Consider the following 21,782-nt stretch of genomic DNA (forward strand, 5'->3'; position numbering starts at 1 on the left):
GAAGGGGAGTACCTGGCCTATTCAGAGTGAGTCGAGGGGGAGGGGTGGCCTGAGAACAGGTGCGTGTGGTCAGATCACACAAGGCCTCCAGAATCACAGTGAGACATGTCAGTTTTATGTTAGAGAAATTTGAAGTAAAATATTGCATAGTGGCTTTTTTCTTCATTGCCAAAAGACAGGGAAAAACTCAAATGTTCCTTGCCTGGTGGATGGGTAGGCAAACTCTGTACACCCTTTTAAAGGCATACTACTCAGTAATGAAAATGAACTATGGGTACATGCAAAAACATGGGTGAATTTCAGATGCGTTATGCCAAGGAACAAAAGCCAGACTTTGTGGGAGTCATCCATTGCTGCCAACAAAACTATTCCTGAACTTGGCAGAAGCAGGGAAGTACAATCCTACTGTGTATTTGGAAGGAAAACTTGAAGGACAGCACAACAGCCTGTTGTAGAAGTTGTAACTGCCTACTTGGGAGGCTGAGGCAGGAGAATCGCTTGAACCCAGGAGGTGGAGGTTGTAGTGAGCTGAGATCACGCCACTGCACTCCAGCCTGGGCAACAGAGTGAGACTGTCTCAAAAAAAAAAAAAAAAAAAAAGTTACAACTGTGTCTCTGTCTTACTTCTAGGGAGAGTCCTGTGATTTTTCACAAATGCACCACCTCCTTGGCGCTTTGCGAGGTGGAAGAGACAGAAGCACGCCATTCACAGTACTTGTTATTCACGTTACTCATTATTCACATTACTGGAAGCAAAATGTACTATTGTATTGAGTCAGCTGGCGAAAGAGAAGTGTCCCGTGACATAGCACAAGCTGTGACAGGCAGTGAGATGGCAGGGACTGGGGTGACCAATGCAGGGTCGCACAGCCACAGAGTCCCGTGCTGGTTCTTCCACTGACACCTATGTTTCCCCAGACTCTGAACACTTCATTTATTTTTATTTTTTTTGGAGACAGAATCTCACTCTATTGACCAGGCTGGAGTACAGTGGCACCATCTCAGCTCACTGCAACCTCTGCCTCCCAGGTTCAAGTGATTCTTGTGCCTCAGCCTCCTGAGTAGCTGAGATTACAGGTGCACACCACCACACCACACCTGGCTAATTTTTTTTTTTTTTTTAGTGGAGACTGGATTTTACCGTGTTGTCCACGCTGGCCTTGAACTCCTGACCTCAGATGATCTGCCTGCCTTGGCCTCCCAAAGTGCTGGGATTACAGGCTTGAGCCACTGAGCCCGGCCCCAGACCCTCAACACTTCAGAGCCTCAGTTTCCCTCACCTGCGAAAGTTGTGCCTAGGATCTCTAAGGTCCCTTCCATCTATAAACTGTTAGTCATCATTCTGTGATTTAATGACACACTGCTTCTTGTGCGACAAGCTGGGAGCGCCCTCAATCCCTGAAGCCACATCTGCTGGCCACCTGCTCTACTGGTCGCTTATCCTCTTCCTTCAAATGAACTCACTTTTTAAAACAAATTTAAATGGGTTTATTTTAAAAGTAAACTTTTGACAGTGCACAGTGGCTCGCGCCTAGAATCCCAGCACTTTCGGAGGCCAAGGTGGGCGGATCACTTGAGCCCAGGAGTTTGAGACCAGCGTGGCAACATAGTGAGACCATGTCTCTACAAAAAATACACACACACACACGCCAGGGATGGTGGCACATGCTTGTAGTCCCAGCTACTTGAGAAGGTGGAGATGAGAAGACTGTTTGAGCCTGGTAGGTTGAGGCTGCAGTGAGCTGTGATTGCACCACTGTGTTCCAGCCTGGGTGACAGAGAAGTACTGTGTCTCAAAAAATATATAAATAATAGTAAGTTTTTTTTTTTTTTTTGAGACAGAGTCTCACTCTGTCACCCAGGCTGGAGTTCAGTGATGCGATCTCAGCTCGCTGAAACCTTGGCCTCCTGAGTTCAAAGGATTATCCTACCCCAGCCTTCCGAGTAGCTGGGATTACAGGCATGTGCCACCATGTCTGGTTAATTTTTTGTATTTTTAATAGAGATGGGGTTTCACCATATTGCTCAGGCTGGTCTTGAAGTCCTGGCCTCAAGTGATCCACCTGCCTCAGCCTCCCAAAGTGTTGGGATTACAGGCATGAACCACCACACTTTATATCACAATGATAAATGGGGGAAAAAATATCAGTGAGACTAGCCGATTAGAAGCCAACTAAAAAAAAATAAATACCATGAAAGCAAAGCAATGTTGCCAATTTCTGGTATGATACTATTACAGCTGGAGACTTGAGTCTGTCTGCTTGCTTGCCTTTTTTTTTCTTTTTCTTTTTTTTAAAAAAAAGGAGGTGTGATTGAAGAGAGGTGTTAAAGACCTATTAGCTCCAAACTGAGACTTTCTCCTTGCTTTCTCTGAAGGCTTAAAAGATAATTGAAAAGGGAATAACTTTGTCCTTTGGTGACTCAGTGTTAATGCTGTCTACCTGCTATGTAATACAATTTCCCATTACATACAGGTCCACCTCCCACACTTTGAGAAACGTTGAGTTTGGCGTGCATTATAATAATTTATACATTATAAAAATTTATATATAATAATTTATAATATATAATAATATAATAATTATTACAGCAAAGGTAATTTATACCCTTGCTTCCCCTGACTGAACTCCCGGAGGCCAGGTGGGTTCTGGCTCCTCTCTCTCTGCAGCCTTACCAGATGCCCCTTCTGACCTCCTGGCAGAGGGCTTGGCGGCATCTAGAGCAGGTCAAGCCTTACCGAGGTGTGACAAGAGTGAGCCAGGGAGTGAAGGAGGGGCAGCCACCATCACCAGCAAGGGGGGATCTCAGTCCTGGTTGCTGTTGCACTCAATTAATGAGCTTTGTCTGAAGTTCTAAAGAAGGGGAAAGGGGTACAGCAAAGGAGGAGTCAGGCCTGAGTTCAAGAGCTGTTTTGAGATGATTTTCAGAGATACTCGAGTCTCTCAGTGGGTATAAGTCTACAAAACAATAATTATAGAATGAATGCTTAAAATAAGTAAACGTTTTAGATAATTTTTTAAATGAAAAAACATGAGGTTTAGGGTCTCTCATAGTTTTTTCATGAAAAATTAGAGCTGAGCCTCCCCTGCAATGGGACAAATGGAGACCCTACCTGGACAGCTCATAGCAGGCGCTGTGAGGGTGCAGCTGGCCTCCACAGTTTTAAAACCTTCCCAGGTGATTCTGACAGGCAGCCAAGGCTGAGAACACTGGATCAGAAAATTCACAAATAAAGAGAAAAACTTGGCCCAGATGAATGTGTTTGCTCGTTACCACATGGGCCCCCCTCCGTACCAGATAACTCCTTGTGCCCCAAAACACACACCTCATCTGCATTTTGTGACCTGTGAAAATAAGTCAGCTATACTCTCAACATCATTCGCCATTAGGGAAATGCTAATTAAAACCACAATGAGGTGCCACTTCACACCCAGTAGAATGACTATTATCAAATGAAAAATACCAAGTGTTGGCAAAGATGTGAAGAAACTGGAACCCTTGGTGCATTGCTGGTGGGAACGTAAATGGTGTAGCTGTGATGGAAAATGTGGTGGTTCCTCAAAAAGCTAAATGTAGAATTAGCCTATGACCCTGCAATTTCACACCTACGTATATTCAGAAGAACTGAAAACAGGGACCCAGGCAAGTACCTGTACACACACAGTAGCCAAGCGGTAGGAAAAATTCAAGTGTTCATCAACAAATAAATGGATAAACAAAATGGCATACACATATACAATTATTCAGCCACAAAAATTGAACATTATTCAGCCATAAAAAGAAATGCAATTCTGAGAATCCTACAAATAAGCAAACTTTGAAAGCGTTATGCTAAATGAAATAAGCCAGACCCAAAAGGAACAGTATTGTACAATACCACTTACGCAAGATATGTAGAATAAGTAGATTCATAGAGGAAGTAGAATAGGTTAGCAGGGACTGGGAGAGGTTGGTGTCTAACAGGTTTGGAGTTTCCGTTTGGAATGATGAAAAAGTTCTGGAAATAGGTAGTAGTGATAGTTCACATGAAATTGTAAATGTGCTTGTAGGAGTCCATTCTACATTGCTATAAAGAAAAAGCTCTGGAAATGGGTAGTGGTGATAGTTACATGAAATTGTAAATGTGCTTGTATGGGTCCATTCTCACATTGCTATCAAGAACTATCCGAGACTGGGTAATTTATAAAGAAAAGAGGTTTAATTGACTCACAGTTCCACAGGCTGTACAGGAAGCATGACTGGGGAGGCCTCAGGAAACTTACAATCATGGCAGAAGGCGAAGGGGAAACAGGCACGTCCTCCACGGCCAGGGAAGGAGGAAGAGAATGAAGGTGGAGGTGCTACACACTTTTAAACAACCAGATTGTGTAACAACTCACTCACTATCACAAGAGCTGCAAGAGGGAAATCAGCCCCCAAGATCCGATAACTTCCCACCAGGCCTCTCCTCCAACATTGGGGATTACAATTTGACATGAGATTTGGGCAGGAACACAGATCAAACCATATCACCGCTTGAAATAAATCTTATATACATTTTAATCACAATCTTCAAAAAAAAAAAAAAAAAAAGAATGAACTGGAGAAAAGAAAAGCCAGCTACAATGGGCCTCTCTAGGTATAGGGAGATCTTTCCAAACTCCACAGGGAACAGACCCATAAAGTCAGCAGAGAGACCTATAGAGCCAGTATGCACCTCCTGGGATCAAATCCCATGGATGCAGGCTGCTCTCTTGATCTCTGTGCCTCAGTGTTCTTAATAAAGTGAGGATACCAACACTGTTCACCTATTTGGTATGTAACAAAACTGAGTGAAATATGTATTCATATTGCATGAACAGGCATACATAAATATGTAAAGCATTTAGCACAGTGGCTGGTATACAGTAAGCGCTCAATGATATTAATAGCTACTAGTACCACTATCATCACCCATGCCTATAGTGAAGTGTCTACCTTGACCCTGATCTCCATTCCAAAGGCAGGATGCATTTTGAGGGTGATGAAAATATTCTGGAATTAATTAGTGGTGATGGTGGCACGACCTTCTGAATATACTAAAACCCACTGAATTGTAGTATGCTTTAAAATAGTGGATTTTCTAGTACATAAGTTATATCTTTTTTTCCAAGGAAGATTATATAGTCATGTAAAGTTTTCTGTGATGTAGACAGAATTGTGTGTAGGGAGCGGGTACATATTTGCTAAGCCTCAAAGTCATGGACACTGCACTCAAGGGCGATTTGCCAGCATAGCAGAGAAAGGCTTGAGTGCTGCTGGTTTGTAAGAGCTCCCCTGGGGGTGTCGGAGAGCAGCCTGCCTCAGACCCTGGGAGGCCCAGTCATCTCTGTTCTCTCAGCAAAACAAGAAGCTGCAGCATGGACCCATCATCTTGCAACACGTGTGACAGCCTCCTCGGAACCTCCAGGCCTGGCATGAAGGATGTCACAACCGTTTAGCCACCTGTGGGGGTCGATACCTGCCACACATTCGGTTGGCTGGAAAGGTGGCCAGCCTGAGTCTGAGGTCGCCTCTGACCAGGCAGCAACATTAGCAGCCACAACGGTGTCAACACCTGCCTGCCAGCAGGCACCATGCATGATAGGTGGCTTTTCATGAACAAACTCTGCAAATGGGGGACCAGTCACCTCCTGCCCTTGCCTGTTTCCACCAGAGCCTCCGGGCCAGCCATACCTGACTCTCTAGTTACCTACTGAAAGGGAGGAGTGGAGTCGGACCTTCCACTGGCAAAATCCAACAAAAACCCCTGGGGTGTGGGGGATCCTGCTGAACTAGAAGCAGGCTCGCCAACATCCCAAATCCATAATCTCCCTGCCCCTTCCACCTTCACACACACCACCCCCAGCTTTTGCCCTGCCTTGTCCCTGGAATCCCTTCTTACCTTGCTTCATAGGATAAACCTGCAGGGCAAGAGGGATGGAGGAAGATCAGCCACGAACCAGCAATCCCAGTCTCACTTCTTTTTTTTTTTTTTTTGAGACGGAGTCTAGCTCTATCGCCCAGGCTGGAGTGCAGTGGCCGGATCTCAGCTCACTGCAAGCTCCGCCTCCGGGGTTCATGCCATTCTCCTGCCTCAGCCTCCCAGGTAGCTGGGACTACAGGCGCCACCACCTCGCCCGGCTAGTTTTTTGTAGTTTTTAGTAGAGACGGGGTTTCACCGTGTTAGCCAGGATGGTCTCGATCTCCTGACCTCGCGATTCGCCCGTCTCGGCCTCCCTAAGTGCTAGGATTACAGGCTTGAGCCACCGCGCCCGGCCAGTCTCACTTCTAAGCAGGGCTAACACCGGCCTTGAAAGACAGCTCGAGCAGAAGGTGGGACCGTGCCGATCACCTTAGTGGGCTCGGCCATCTTGAAGGAAATGCTCAGAAGGGACACCTGCTTCACGGTGTTAACAAGAATGGGCAGCACCTGCTTCGGCAGCGCCACGAGGTCCGCATCTGCGTGAGCCACGCCCCCCACCTGGCGGCTGCTGACACAGCACCGGGACGCATTTCCTGCCTGGGTCACTCAGAGGCGCTCAAGCTCGGGATCCAAGCGGGAGGGCTGGGTGCGGAGAGTATTTGGCAGGTGTTGTGGGAAGGTGGGAGGTGTGAGCAGGGGACGGATTCGAAATTTTCTTGTAACCCAGAGACCGGAATGTCGTGAATGTGTTGGAACTATTTCCTTCTGGGGCAGGAGAGACAATTCCTGCTCATACTGTTTGTGTGATAAGAAGGAAATCCATCAAGAGAAGAGTTGGAAAATGTGTCGGCTCTCAGGACAGAGGAAGAGAGAATAACCAGCCTTTCAGTCTGGAGGATGATCTCCAAGGCTCAAATCTAGGTATTCAGGGAAACATTGCCCCACACACAAAAACTTCAATGCTACTATGATTACTTAGGAAAGATGTCATGCTTAAATATTCACAGTGTATTGTCTGCCAATCATACCTCAATAAAGCACTTGAAATTTTAAAATATATTAGCTGGGCGTGCTGGCTCACACCTGTAATCCCAGCACTTTGGGAGGCCAAGGCCAGTGGATCACGAGGTCAGGAGTTTGAGACCAACCTGGCTAACATGGTGAAACCCCTTCTCTACTAAAAATACAAAAAATTAGCTGGGTGTGGTGGCAGGTGCCTGTAATCCCAGCTACTCGGGAGGCTGAGGCAGGAGAATCGCTTGAACCCAGGAGGTGGAGGTTGCAGTGAGCTGAGACTGTACTACTGAACTCCAGCCTGGGCAACAGTGAGACTCTGTCTCAAAAAAAAAAAAAAAAGATATTATTAGCGACCTGCCCCTTGAAGTTTAGGTATCAGGTTCACGTTTCATTGACTTCTTGAAGAGGGAGGAAGGGCAGGTGTGACCCACACCACAGGGCGGAGACTCCTGGTGTTCAGGTGATTTGTTGGAGGTTGGACAGGTAGAGTGGTGGAGCTGGGCCTCTGCGAAGTTTCCACGAACATTTATGAGCTTGCTGTGGGCTGGTTGGTGGGAAAATTATCAGGGAAATAGTACAGCGAGTGTTAAGAGAGGGTTCCTCTTCGGGAGTTGCCCCCGACTTGCTGTGTAACTGAGCAGCTGACGCCTTTCTGGACCTCCGTTTCTTCATCTGTAAAAGGGCAAAGAAAGGGGTCTCTGAGACCCCTTTTTGCTCTGGGAAGCCAAAGGTGATCTGTGAATAGTTTTTCTAACTTAAAAGCAACGTGCCAGGTGCAGTAGTTCATGCCTGTAATCCCAGCGCTTTGGGAGGCCAAGGTGGGCAGATCACTTGAGGTCAGGAGTTCGAGACTAGCCTGTTCAACAGGGCAAAACCCCGTTTCTACGAAAAATACAGAAAAATTAGCCAGGCATGGTGGCAGATGCCTGTAATCTCAGCTACTCGGGAGGCTGAGGCAGGATAATTGCTTGAACCGGGGAGGTGGAGGTTGCAGTGGGCTGAGATCGTACCACTGCATTCCAGCCTGGGCAACAGAGCAAGACTCTGCCTCAAAAAAAAAAAAAAAAAAAAAAAAACCTCTCCATCCCACCCAAATATTGAAAAGAAGGACCCATCTCCTTTCCCAAATTAAGCAGCACTTTTCTTTCTAATTACAACTTTGATTCTGCTCTGAAATCGGCAGAGCAGAATCAAACTGTAGGATCTCTCACTCAGGATCCTAAAGTTATGAGTTATCTAATTCCAATGTCTTAGTCATTAAAGTGCCAGCAAATTATGTTTATGTGAATCAAAGCATACTTTTGGATTTAAGACTAAAAGCTTTGAATATCTGGTTTGTGTCTGTGTGTGTATTTAAGAAAAACGACGCATATCAGCTGTTAGAAAAATCAGCTCACTTTGAGACCTCCATGCCATTATTGCCTCCTTTAATATTGCTGACAGTCTCTTGCAAATGTATCACAAGTTGGCATTTATTAGTGTGAGGCACAAGTAAGGGGCATGTTATTTGATTTGAATAACAGCTCGGAGCTACAGTTTGAGTCCAGAAATATATTAGTCAGAAACAATCTCATTTAATAACACAGAAACTAATAAAAGAAAAGTATTCCAACTGATTCAGAATTGAATTTATGAATATTGCTTTAGCAGGATTAATGATCAAAACCCCAACCTGTTTGTCACGTTATAACTGACTTTTCCATTTAAATGCAAAACCAGAAGTCAATGAGTCCAAAAGATTGTATATTGCTTTGAAGAAAATCAGTTCATTTTACATGTAAGCTTCCAAATTGGCAATAAACTTTAATTACAGGGTCAGATAATCAAATTATAATCAAATAGCCTCACATAAAAATCTATGTTTGAAATTAATGAGACACAAGCCTGCCACTTGGTATCACTGCACCTCTGTAACTTACTAACAGACATTTCATTTTCATTTAAAAGTCACCTTAAGGACTTCCTCCTCAATTTCCACCGTGTAGCTTAATTTGATTTAGAAAACATTTCATTCTTAGACCATGCAGTCCTTCGGATTTTCATATTCAGTTCTGCATTCCCCCGCCTCCTCTCACCTTGGGGAGGTCTGGTTTACAATTGATGATGGGATTTCCAAATTGGGACGATTGTAACCCTTTCCAACTGAGAGGTGTCTATACTGGGAAGAACCCTTGATCTGGTGTCAGGCATCATGGGACAGAGGCAGCATCCACACCATGGGACTGAGTGGCCTGGAAAATTTTGCCAGAGGAAAAAAATGTTTATAGCAAGCTTGTCCAACCTGTGGCCCAGGATGGCTTTGAATCCAGCCCAAAAGAAATTTGTAAACTTTCTTAAAACATTATGAGACTTTTTTGTGATTTTTTTTCTTTTTCTTTTTCTTTTTTTTTTTTGCTTATCAGCTATTGTTAGTGTTAGTGTATTTTATGTATGGCCCAAGACAATTCTTCTTCCAATATGGCCCAGGGAAGCCCAAAGATTGGACACCCCTGGTGTATAGTTTAGAAATACTTAAATTATTTTGAAATCAGCAAATACATTGGCAAATGAATGGCATACCTGCTTCACTATCTCATGAGATCTGAACAAGCAGAATGCGAACTAATGCTTCAAAATCTCTTTTTTATCTTTAAAAGTGGTTTCTTTGTCTTCTTCAGTAACAGCGGCATTTTTTGTCGGCATGATGAAGAGCCAGCTGCTTCCTCTTCCTGGCAAGCAGGCGAGTAGTGGCCATGGGAAAAGAATGAGGAGCCCAGTAGCCCGCGGAGGGGAATCTAAGATGCGCACACTTCTACCATTGGCACACTTTCTTCCTCTAAGGATTAGACTTTTCTCATAGTTCTCCCATAGAATAAAATAAATGGGGTGCAAAGCATTCGACAGCGTCACCAGATAAAAACAAATTTTTTATATATACCAAATATTGCATGGGATATCAAAAAAAAATTCCTTGTTTATCTGAGATACAAATTTAAGTGGACATCCTATATTTTTATTAGCTAAACTGGAAACCCTGGCCTGCAATAAGAATGGCAATAAATGCTCCTTTAAATGTTCAGAGCTTGACATCTTCTGAAACATTAAAGGTGATTAACTTAACGTTTCCCAAACTTGCCAATGATCACCCAATCATAAGAATCAGCTGGGAGCCTTATAAAACTACGAAAGCCCAGCTGGCACGCTGGCTTACACCCATAATCCCAGTACTTCGGGAGGCCAAGGCAGGTGAATCACCTGAGGTCAGGAGTGTGAGACTAGCCTGGCCAACATGATGAAACCCCATCTCTACTAAAAATACAAGAAATTAGCTGGGTATGTGGTGGCGGGTGCCTATAATCCCAGCTACTCGGGAGGCTGAGGCAGGAGAATGGCATGAATCTGAGAGGTGGAGATTGCAGTGAGGTGAGATTGCGCCACTACACTCCAGCCTGGGCAACAAGAGCGAAACTGCATCTCAAAATAAATAAATAAAACTACAGATGCCCAGGCCCATCCTACAATTACTTATTCAGTAAGCCCAGGGTTTAGGCTGGAAGTCTGTATTTGGACAAGCTTCCAAGAAAAGTTTGGAAAACACTGCAAATATCGCAAATATCTCTTGTCACTACGTCCCTGAGAAGCAAGTGGTGATAGGGTTTGAGAGGTGAGGCAAAATTATTAACCGTCACTTTCAGCTGGGGAAATCATGGCTTAGAAAATTTTCAGCTGTATTTGTAACTTGGACCGATTGAAATGCCAGCCTCAAAATATTTTATTTCATTGCCACGTGAAGTAAAAGATCATATGGTTAAGAGATGGACAGGCAGGAGGCATCTGACCCTGCAAGTTACTTCTATCAGCATAATTATGGTCTTTACTGTTTTGTCTGGCATGCCCAGGGGTCCCACTGGGAGCTATTAAAGAATGAGGTATTGATTACCTCTGCCTTGGGTGTTTTATCTGCAGTAAGGGGATCCTCCCAACCTCAAGTTTTCTCCATGTGTTTATCCCTGGAACAAAAAAATAGAGTGTGATGGACCAAAAACCCATGAGATGTTCCATCCATCAGAGCATGGAGGGTGGAGGGAAGGTGCTACGCAGGTGAGCAATTCTGTACCCTGGCGGCCACTTTTAGCCCCTGTCCCATTGAACATCCGTGGGCCCCAGACACACATGGAAGGCGGGGACAAGTAGGAAAAACAGAACTCTCAAGATAATCATTTGCACTCGCAGCATGACACATGTGCACTAAAGGGAAACTGCAAGGATGTCAGGGTGATGAGAACATTCAATACAGAGAGGCCCCAGGATTATGTCCACCCTACCCTGCTCTGCGCAGTTTACTGCCAGGGCAGGAAAACTGGGTTTCAAGTCAACAATTTGTCTCCTTCTCCTGAGAGGTGTTTGCTTGCAGAAGGATGAATCAGAGAAAAGAATGAGGTCTGATTTCACCCTCCATGATCTGTGTCACCCTGGCCAAGCACACAAGGGAACACATGGCAGGAAATTGTTTCTTCCCAAGAGACTCCCGCCTCTAGAAGGAGCCCTGCTGCTGGTTCCCCTTATGCAGTTGAGTGTTTTCTTGCTCTCTAACAACTAAGACAGTCACATTTTACTTCTGTAGTTAAGTCACCCTCTTTTAAAATGATCACTGAGCCAGTAGTTAGAAAGACAGCTTACACCCATCTCTTACCATGACCATGACCTTGGGCAGCCCTTGTCTCTGCCTCAACTTCCAGTCACGCTAGTTACATTAGGTGCTAACTTTATGGGATTCTCTGCTGATGTTCTTCCTTTGCGTGTGACTGACGGGACACCGTCTACTAGGCACACAGTAAGATCAAAGCTTCTCTTTCCAAAATTAACCCAAAACTGACTTTTGCTGTGCAATCATACTCTTGTAAAATCTGCTTTTCATATCCCTTGAGTTGTTGCCAGAACTCTATATGAACCCAATGACTGAAGGGATAATATGGAAAATGTTTCAATTCCAAAGAAAAAAGCTCAAGTCTTCCCCAAGTCAGTGTATTGAGTCCTTAAACCACATCTCATATCTGAGAGGAGCCAGGGTTTTTTCTAACACCCACTGGATGTAGTTATCACTGCTCTGTGACCTCAGAGGACCCAGCTCCACCTTATAAGACATGCAGGAGAGGACAGGGCAAAGTATCTGTGGGCACAAACTGTGGACAGAATGTGGGAACAGGAAAAATAATCCAGGGGTGATATTAATCATGACAAGTGATGTGGTTTGGGTGATGAAGATACATTAAAATAATCCTGTCTGTCTTAATCTCCTGAACACTTGGTAATGCTCTATTGACTAAATACTTACCAGGTTAAAAACATGTCTTGCTTCCTGCTTTCCTGGAGGCACTCCAGCCTAAATCATCTACAAGGTAAAGAATTTATCAAAAACCATTCTGATAGCTTTGACTACCTCCAGCTGGGATGCCCTGTAACGTTCCCCGAACACCAAGGATCACCACTTACCATCACACTCTTTCTGGAACAGTGAATGCTCTGGGCTCCTGAAGTTAGATTTTGGTTTCAGATGTGATGTTAAATTCTAGGAGGCTGACCCTGGATGGCAACTTGATAAATGTCTCAGAGGCCTTGAAGCTACACGCCCTCTTTGATCCAGAAGTTCCAGAGCTAAGAGCGTATCTTAAGAAATGTCATCAATACAAACCTTATCATTGTTAAAATTCAGTAATCCTGTGTGGCATCAATAAATTATGGTATGCTTATATGAACGAACACTCTGTAGCCATTCAAAATCATATAGAGGAATATGCACTGACATGAAAGAAAGTTCCTCTCCTATGGGTTAATGAGAATTATAGTACCATGGAGAGTTAACAGCGGTCATCTTTGGGTGATAGGATTATAACCGAGATCTTTAGAATTCCTTTTTGTCTTGTTTTCCAAGTTTTCTGCACAAAGCAAATATTATTTATTTATTTATTTATTTATTTTCAGTGACAGGGTCTTGCTCTGTTGCCCAGGCTGGAGTGCAGTAGTGCGATCGTAGCTCACAACAACCTTGAACTCCTGGGCTCAAGCAATCCTTCCGCCTCAGCCTCCCAAATAGCTGGGACTACAGGCGTGTGCCACTGCATCCAGCTATTTACGTTTTTTTTTTTTTTTTTTTTTTTTGGTAGAGACAGTCTCACTATGTTGCCTGGGCTGGTCTCAAACTCCTGGGCTCAAGGGATCCCCCCACCCAAACCTCCCAAAGTGTTGGGATTACAGACATGAGCCACTGCACCCAGGCTGTTGTGCAGTGGTGTGATCTTGGCTCACTGCAGCCTCAACCTCCCAGGCACAAGTGATCCGCCCACCCCAGCCTCCCAAGTAGTTGGGACTACAGGTGTGCACCACGACACATGGGTACTTTTTGTATTTTTGTAGAGATGGGGCTCTCCCAATGTTGCCCAGGCTGGGCTTGAACTACTGGGTGCAAGCAATCTGCCCGCCTTGATCTCCCAAAGTGCTGGGATTACTGGCGTGAGCCACCGTACCTGACCCCAGCTGGTAACTTTTTAAGTAGGAAAAAGCTAATTCCACTTCTGAGGAGGAAAAAAGCAATAGAACAAGATAAAAATCTTACTGGCCTTTGTGGGACTGACTTCCAGTTTCCACTTTGTCATGAAAAGAGTCTATGTTCCTTGTGTTTCTAACTTGTCGCAAACACTGTATTCACGGTTGTCTCGGTTCTTCCTCTCTCACTATTCCTGTGGAAATGTTCCAGACATAAAGGACAAGTAGCAAAAATACCCTCTGATGAGTAAATAATAGGATGCATTCAGATCTGACTTCATTATTGCACTTAACACAGAACCAGACACATAGTAGGTGCTAATTAGCTGTTGAATGAATGAAAGAAAATGCAATGTTAGTATTTTAAGGGCTTTTATTTTTTCCATTGTTAAAATAGGGAAAATGTGTTTTTAAAAAAAACCATTTAACTCAATTCATAACAAACAGTGGTTTAAAATAGAAATTCCAAACCAATTTTGGCTAAAAAGATGCTAGTATATTCTGAACAGCTGCTGTTGTAGACACAGTCTGAAATAAATAACTTCCAGTGTGGTTCCAAGTCTGCGTTGAATAAACAGCACAGATACAGGAACGAGCTTTATTAGCGTTAATTGCAATGAGCCTGTGCAGCTCAAAGGCCGGATTCTTGCTCATGGCGAAATCTAGCAGTGACGGTCCTTCCTCCGGCTGTAGATGGAGCCATAACATTACTAAATACGATCCTACCACGTGCTTTGGGGGTTTTGTGCTGTAAAAGTCAGATGTTTGGAACTTTTCTGGCTTTAGTTTCTGAGTGTGAACAACCAGAAAACTCAGACGTCTATTTTCTCTGACGCTGACTGGGCTTGGAGAAGCCAAGAGACTCGCTGGGGTGGCTTCGGCTTTCATTCTCCCAGCAATTATCACCTCCTCTCACCTTCTTCTCTGACAATTTCTCTGCTTGAGGGCATCCCGGGGCTGTCAGTCGTGCCTCAGCTGGTGAATTTGTTTAGAAAAATCAGACCTGAATCCAACTTTTCCTCACATTCTCTTGCCTTCTTTTCACAAGAGCCAGTCATAAGCAAGGTGCCTGGGGCTCCCCAGACTTCCTGGGCCAGAGAAGTTCAGGGTGAGTTTTCACACCCGCAAATGGGGGCCTCTGCGAGCTGGGCGGGCGCAGACTCCACTGTCTCCCCACATCTGTTCTTTCTCCCCCTTCTGCTCCATCTCTCCTCTTTCTGCACTACCCCCACCTCCCTCACTTCTTTCTTCCCCATCTCCTCCATCTTCTCTTCCCCACTCTCTCCACACACACAGCCCTGCAGCCAGAGTCTTGAGACAAAGGACATTTCCACATGTGACTCTGCATGACTCCCCACTGGCCTGCGGTGTCTTATCATGTCACTCCTTCCTCCGAAGTATTCCATGGCTTCCTCTCTGCCCTCATTCTGGGGAAGTCCAATCTCCTTGGTTGAGGTTCTAGGTTATAGATCTCCCTTCTCCCTTCCCCAATCCCAGGCTGGGGAGATGAGGCCGACCCAGGCTACCTGGATGCTTCGTGCCTTGGGTCCCATTCCTCCTCCACCAGCTGAGATTTTACTCATTCCCTGAGACCAGGTCACATGCCCCTGCCTCCTTCAAGCAGCCCTCTTAGCTTGCCTCAGGTGGGAATTTCTCTCTCCTGTGGAAGGACTTTGTGATGGCACTTGATGGTGTTCTAGATTCGCCTTGGATTCTGATTACTTGGGTGCGCATCTGGGTGATGAGATGACCATTTGAAGGTCATCTCATCTGCACTGCAGTCTTTCCTGTTAACTTAGTGCATTCTTGCGAGGCTCATTGTTGCAAGAGAAGTGAGCAAGTAATTTATACCAGAGACAAAGGCATTGGAGCTGCCATAGTGACTCCATATAGCTTTAGGTGACTGTGAGCCTTGAAAGAGGATGTCAGGCCTGGTGCGGTGGCTCATGCCTGTAATCCCAGCACTTTGGGAGGCTGAGGCAGGTGGATCAGTTGAAGTCAGGAATTCAAGACCAGCCTGGCCAACGTGGTGAAACCCTGTCTGTACTAAAAATACAAAAATTAGCCGGGTATAGTGGCATACACCTGTAATCCCAGTTACTGGGGAGGCTGAGACTGGAGAACTGCTTGAACCCGGGAGGCAGAAGTTGTACTGAGCTGAGATCATGCCACTGCACTCCAGCCGGGGCAACAGAGTGAGACCCTATCTCAAAAAAAGAAAAGAAAAGAAAAGAAAGAGGATGTCTTCACATCCTTGGGCTGGCTAGGAGGAGGGCAGAGGGTGAGTTGAAGAGGATAGTGCAGATGCTGCTGGGTCCTTGACAAGGTGCCCTGTACATGCCCCATAGACCTAAACCTAGGGGCAGTGGGTTGGGAAACCACTGATTCCCAGGCAACTTTGTTGGATCTGAGTAGAGAGCTCTGGAGTCTTGCTTTCTGGGTAGGCCTTGGAGAGGTGAACAGAGTCTCAAGGCAACCCAGCTACTGGATGGGTCTGGGTAGAAAAGGCCTTAGCCTCGCAGAGTTTCCATCTTCCATGGTGGCACAGAGGGACTCAGGGACACAGAGTCAGGTCTTATAGCAGAGGCAGGAGGTCCTACCAGTCCCCATGGCCCTGGGGCTGTGATTTCTCCTTGCTGGCTGGCCTGACATCAGCTGCCAGCACCCAGGTCTGTCTACCAGAGAGGTTTCTCTCGTTGCCAGGGCCAGCCCTGCCCAAGCATGTGGCAGGCCAAAGTGTTGGGAAATTGATGGAACAGCAGTCCTAATCCAATGACCGGTGGGAGTTGGTGTATAAATACCCCAGCTCCCTCGCTCCTCATGTGGGATAACTGAGATGCACGCATGTTCTGCACTGTTTTCCAGAGCTCCTCCAAGAGATTACACTCCGCTGGCCACAGGTAACTTGCTGAATAACACTCTCTCTGCTGGCTCTTCCTTCCCTTCTCTATCTCACACCCCTGCTCATTTGGGGGTTCACTTCCATGTAAACTATCTCATGCTCTGGTTCAAACTGATATAAACTCAAAAGAGGCTCCTGGAGAGGAACCAAGGGTGCTGCCATCGTCGGAACTCATGGGGACTGATGATAGGGTGGGAGCAGAACTCTCTCAGCTGATTTCGTCACAGACAGATAATGACTGAGACCAGCTATGCCCCAGTTCCCAGAGCTCGCATCTGGTAAGCCCTCAAAGAATCTTCAGAACAACTAGAGAGAAAGGGAATGAGGGCATGTGCTTTAAATTAAGTTGATTTGTGGAAAGAGGAAACTTGCACTTTAAAAAATCGGAGTTTGTGGGCGCCTCCTCCATCCATGTCTCTCTTCATCTTGCCCTTTCTTTTAGCTGCTCGAGGGCAGGGAATGGGCCTGGCTCAGTCTGTGGCCTCCCATACACTAGTGTCTTCCATGGGAGTTGAGCCAAATTCAGCCCACCTGGCAATGTGACAAAGCAGGCAGATGGCCCTTAGGGAGCTGAGAGTCCCCGCTTTCCCCCCGGCCAGCTGACCGCTCGCAAGGAGATGGGACCCCAGCCCTAGACTGGCAAGGAGCTGAAATCTGTCAGCAACCTGAGTGAGCATGGAGGCAGCTTCTTCCCAGAGTCTCCAGTTAAGAACCTAGGCTGGCCAACACCTCGCTTTCGGCATTGGGGGACCCTAAGCAGAGAGGCCAGGCGAGCCCAAATAGCATTCCGACCTACAGTACTGCGAGATCACAAATTTGGGCTCCTTTAAGCCACTGACTTTAGAGTAACTTGTTACAGCAGCGATAAGAAACTAATAAACAGGTGGCTAGGGCCAGTGAGGGCCACAATTTGTGGCAACTTTGATTAAAACATTGAAATGCAAGCTCTAGAAATGCCCTTTCCATTTCTCTCCATCCTAAGAAGCACGTAGGTCAGTTATGGAGAACTTCCTATCAGGACAGCTTACTAAGAGTAACAAATGAGGCTGGGCACAGTGGCTTGAGCCTGTAATCCCAGAGCTTTGGGAGACTGAGGCAGGAGTGTCCCTTGAGGCCAGGAGTTTGAGACCAGCTGGGGCAACATGGTAAGACCATCTTTACAAAAAGTAATAATCAAAAAATTTAGCAGGGCATGGTGGTGCCTGCCTGCGGTCTTAGCTATTCAGGAGGCTGAGGCAAGAGGATCACTTGAGTGCTCCAAGATTGCAGGGCTCAAGGGTTAGAGTTTGAGGCTGCAGTGAGCTATGATGGTGCCACTGCACTCTAGCCTGAGCAACAGAGCGAGACTCTGTCTCTAAACAAACAAACATAAAGAAGAATGAAGAAAATTGACTCCTTTTGGATTTTTTTTTTTTTTTTTTTTTGAGACGGAGTCTTGCTCTGTCCCTCAGGCTGGAGTGCAGTGGCGCGATCTCGGCTCACTGCAAGCTCTGCCTCCGGGGTTCACGCCATTCTCCTGCCTCAGCCTCCTGAGTAGCTGGGACTACAGGCGCCCGCCACCACGCCCGGCTATTTTTTTGTATTTTTAGTAGAGATGGGGTTTCACCGTGTTAGCCAGGATGGTCTCGATCTCCTGACCTCGTGATCCGCCCACCTCAGCCTCCCAAAGTGCTGGGATTACAGGCTTGAGCCAGACCCCTTTTGGATCTTAAGGGGACAGAAATGGCTACACATCTAAGATGGCTTTAGGTAGGTTTGGTATGATCTGGAGGTGAGGTGGGGATGAGGTGATCACTGGGATGACTTTTGCATCACACAGTTTGATGAATGCCACCATGACTGACTACACAGTGGCTTTTGGCAGATGCGGGCCCTGGGATTTGCCAGGAAGTCTGGTTGCGTGCACACAAGCAGCCTCCCGTGAGCATGTCTGACAGTGCCCTGTCCCATCCGTTTCTCCATCTGGGTGGTGTGATGGGGCCAAGGTGCAGCTTCAGGTTCACTAATGCTCTTTTGCTCCTCTTCATCCAAGCAAAGGACACTTGGAACTCAGGGTTGGAATCTGATTTTCCTCCTTAATAAAACTTTTCTGTTTCAACAGATTTCAAGCTAATGGTAGCTACAGCTGCCAACTGGAGCTGTTCATATGCGTCCTGGGGGTTGTGGTAGGGACAGGAGTTCACACTTTGATCTTTGCAATGAAGGTAAATAGCATTTTCCAGTCCCCAAAATGGAGGAAGTGGGAGCTGGTTTCCTGCCCTAATCACAGAGCTCTGTGGAATCTACTTGTCTGGGATGGAAAACCCTTATACTGAGGGTTGACTTTCATGTCTCTCACTGGTTAATACAGAAAGATGGTGAACTGGGAAAGTAACCAAATATTCTCCTTTCTGTTGTGGAAAATGTCAACCCTATACGAAGACACAGCATGGAAATAATAACTGCCATGCAGTGGTTACTCAGCCCCAGCGATGGTCAGCTCATAGCCAGTGTCATTTCATCTGTACCGCTACCTACTCGCCTATCTTCTACATTCTTTTAAAGTGAATCCAAGACATCACATTATTTCATCCACAAATATTCAGTAAAGCATATATCAGTTTTATAGTTAGAAATAAAAAAGATTACCTGACTCATCCTGAAACTCCATACCTCACACTCTGCTGTAGAAGCTCCAAAACAGCCTGGAAATAAAATGTAGCTCTTCATCTTTGGGGGATTTGGAAAAAATGTGTTCTCTGCCCATGTTTGTTAACAATGTTTAGGCCAGGTGCAGTGACTCATGCCTGTAATCCCAGCACTTTGGGAGGCCTAGGTGGGCAGATCACTTGAGCCCAGGAGTTCAAGACCAGCCTGGCTAACATGGTGAAACCCTGTCTCTACTAAAAATAGAAAAAAATAGCTGAGTGTGGTGGCATACGCTTGTAGTCCCAGCTACTCGGGAGGCTGAGGCAGGAGAATCGCTTGAACAGGGGAGGTGGAGGTTGCAGTGAGCAGAGATCGCACCACTGCACTCCAGCCTGGGCAACAGAGTGAGACTCCATCTCAAACAACAAAAACAACAACAATAACAACAACAACAACAACAACAAATTAGCGGGGTGTGGTGGCACACGCCTGTAGTCCTAGCTACTGGGGAGGCTGAGGCATGAGAATCGCCTGAACCCGGGAGGCAGAGGCTGCAGTGAGCCAAGATTGTGCTGCTGCACTCCAGCCTGGGTAACAGAGTGAGACTCCATCTCAAAAAAAAAAAAAAAAAAGTTTAATCCAAAGGAAAGAATCTCTAACAGTGGAATTGCCAATCTCTATGGGATGGGCTGTATTTTGAAGCAGTGAGTAGGGGAATATCATCAGCTACTCGTCTGGGCAGTTCCAGTCCTGGTAGGAAAATTGGCATTCCCGTGGGTACAGCATGCCATCCCCCTCGTCAAATTGTGCTCAGCTAATGTCCACCGGACTCACAGCCCTACCTGCTGCCCACTGGGCTCTCTCTTCAACTTAATATCAGGCCGGAATTGTCCTCCTGCCTTGTCCATTTGGATTAGAAACCCCATGATGTTCAGCTGGGCTTACATTTTCCTTTCCTTTTTTGAAACAATAAAAATGTTTTGGAGAGATTCTGGAGTGCATTAGAGAATCATTTTCAATTTTCATGGGAGACATATGTAAAGACTCACCTTCGCTTACAGCTCATCCCCGGAGATGGTCTGCCTGACGTCTGATCACGACCAAATGGAGAAGACCTTTTCTGGCAGTCAACGTGTAAGTACATCTCCCGCCTTCATCCTGCATTGACCTCAGCACAACTGGGATTCATAGGAACGCGGGACTTTAGCTGAGGATCCAGGCCATGGAACCTTTCAGGCCCATGGTGCCCCCTCCTCACTGAGGCTGGTGCTCACAAAAACTCTACAAAATGAGATGGGGCCTGAATTTGGGGGAAGGGGGAGGGCATGGTGATGGTGCAGGTGTTTCTTTTGGTGGACAGAGAAAAGTCACCAGGATTTGTTGGATTTGGCTGTAGTACTTCCTTTTTGCCCACGTGAGTTAATGGAAAAAAGTCATTAAATGCTGTCTACCAGGCGCACTATATTTTCCTTGCAAATACAAATGTAAATTACTCTAGCACAGACAGTTTTAATGGCTGAGTAAATGTTTGACCTTCAGTAAGATTCCAGAATTGAGGTGTCTGCATCATTAGAAAACATGTGCTTGCACATTGACAAGTGACAGAGGGAAAGACAGACGAGATCGTTCACACAGGCGCGGAGTCACAGGGTGGGGAGCTGGAAAATTGGGTGTTTGCTTTTGAGGGGTTCATGAGCCTTTTGTGTGGGGATTAGGATTAACTGCAGAAGGGACTGCAGTAGAGAGATTTTAAAGGAATTTTTCAGGTGAAGGAAAGAATGGAAGCAGACCCTGCTCTCTGACCAGCGGGTGGTGGTGGTTTGAGAATGTGCTTACAGCAGGGATATCCAATTTTTGGGCTTCCCTGGACCACATTGGAAGAAGAAGAATTGTCCTGGGCCACACATAAAATACACTAACTGTTGAGCTTAAAAATAATCACAAACAAATCTCAATTTTTTTTTTTTTTTGAGATGGAGTCTCAGTCTGTTTCCTAGACTGGAGTGCAGAGGTGTGGTCTCAGCTCACTGCAACCTCCTCCTCCCGGGTTCAAGCAATTCTCCTGCCTCAGCCTCCCCAGTAGCTGGGATTACGGGTGCATGCCAACACGCCCAGCTAATTTTTGTATTTTTAGTAGAGATGGGGTTTGCCATGTTGGTCAGGCTGGTCTCGAACTTCTGACCTCAAGTTATCCGCCCATCTTGGCCTCCCAAAGTGCTGAGATTACAGGGGTGAGTCACCGCACCTTGCCAAATCTCATAATGTTTTAAGAAAGTCTATGAAATTTGTGTTGGGCTGCATTCAAAGCCATCCTGGGCTACATGTGGTCCATGGGCCATGGGTTGGACAAACTTTGTGTAGAGAGAAGAGAAAAAAGAGACTTAAGGCTGTCTTGGAGTGTGGGGACTCAAGGGAAGATCATGATAGGATTGGAGAGACAGAGGAATGACTGTTAACACATTTTGCTGTAGAAAAGCCTGGAATCTTTGGGTGTCTCCCCAGGGACTCCTGTTGAGAGGGATCTTCTCCATGACTCTCAGTTGCCATAGTGACACTGACTGACTGTGACGCTGATGGAAGCCTGAGGTGGTCCAGATATATTTGGGTTACAGAAGATGTGCTGGCACACCCTTCTTGAAGAAGGGAGGAGAAGAGCAAAATGTAGCCTTGGGAGACTGGTTGTCACTAAGACATAAACTGTGGGTCCAGGTGTGGTGGCCCATGCCTGTAATCCCAGCACTTTGGGAGACCAAGGCGGGCAGATCACTTGAGGACAGGAGTTCGAGACCA

This window comes from Trachypithecus francoisi, unplaced genomic scaffold, assembly GCF_009764315.1.
Source record: "Trachypithecus francoisi isolate TF-2019V2 unplaced genomic scaffold, Tfra_2.0 Lachesis_group10, whole genome shotgun sequence".
NCBI lineage: Eukaryota > Metazoa > Chordata > Mammalia > Primates > Cercopithecidae > Trachypithecus > Trachypithecus francoisi.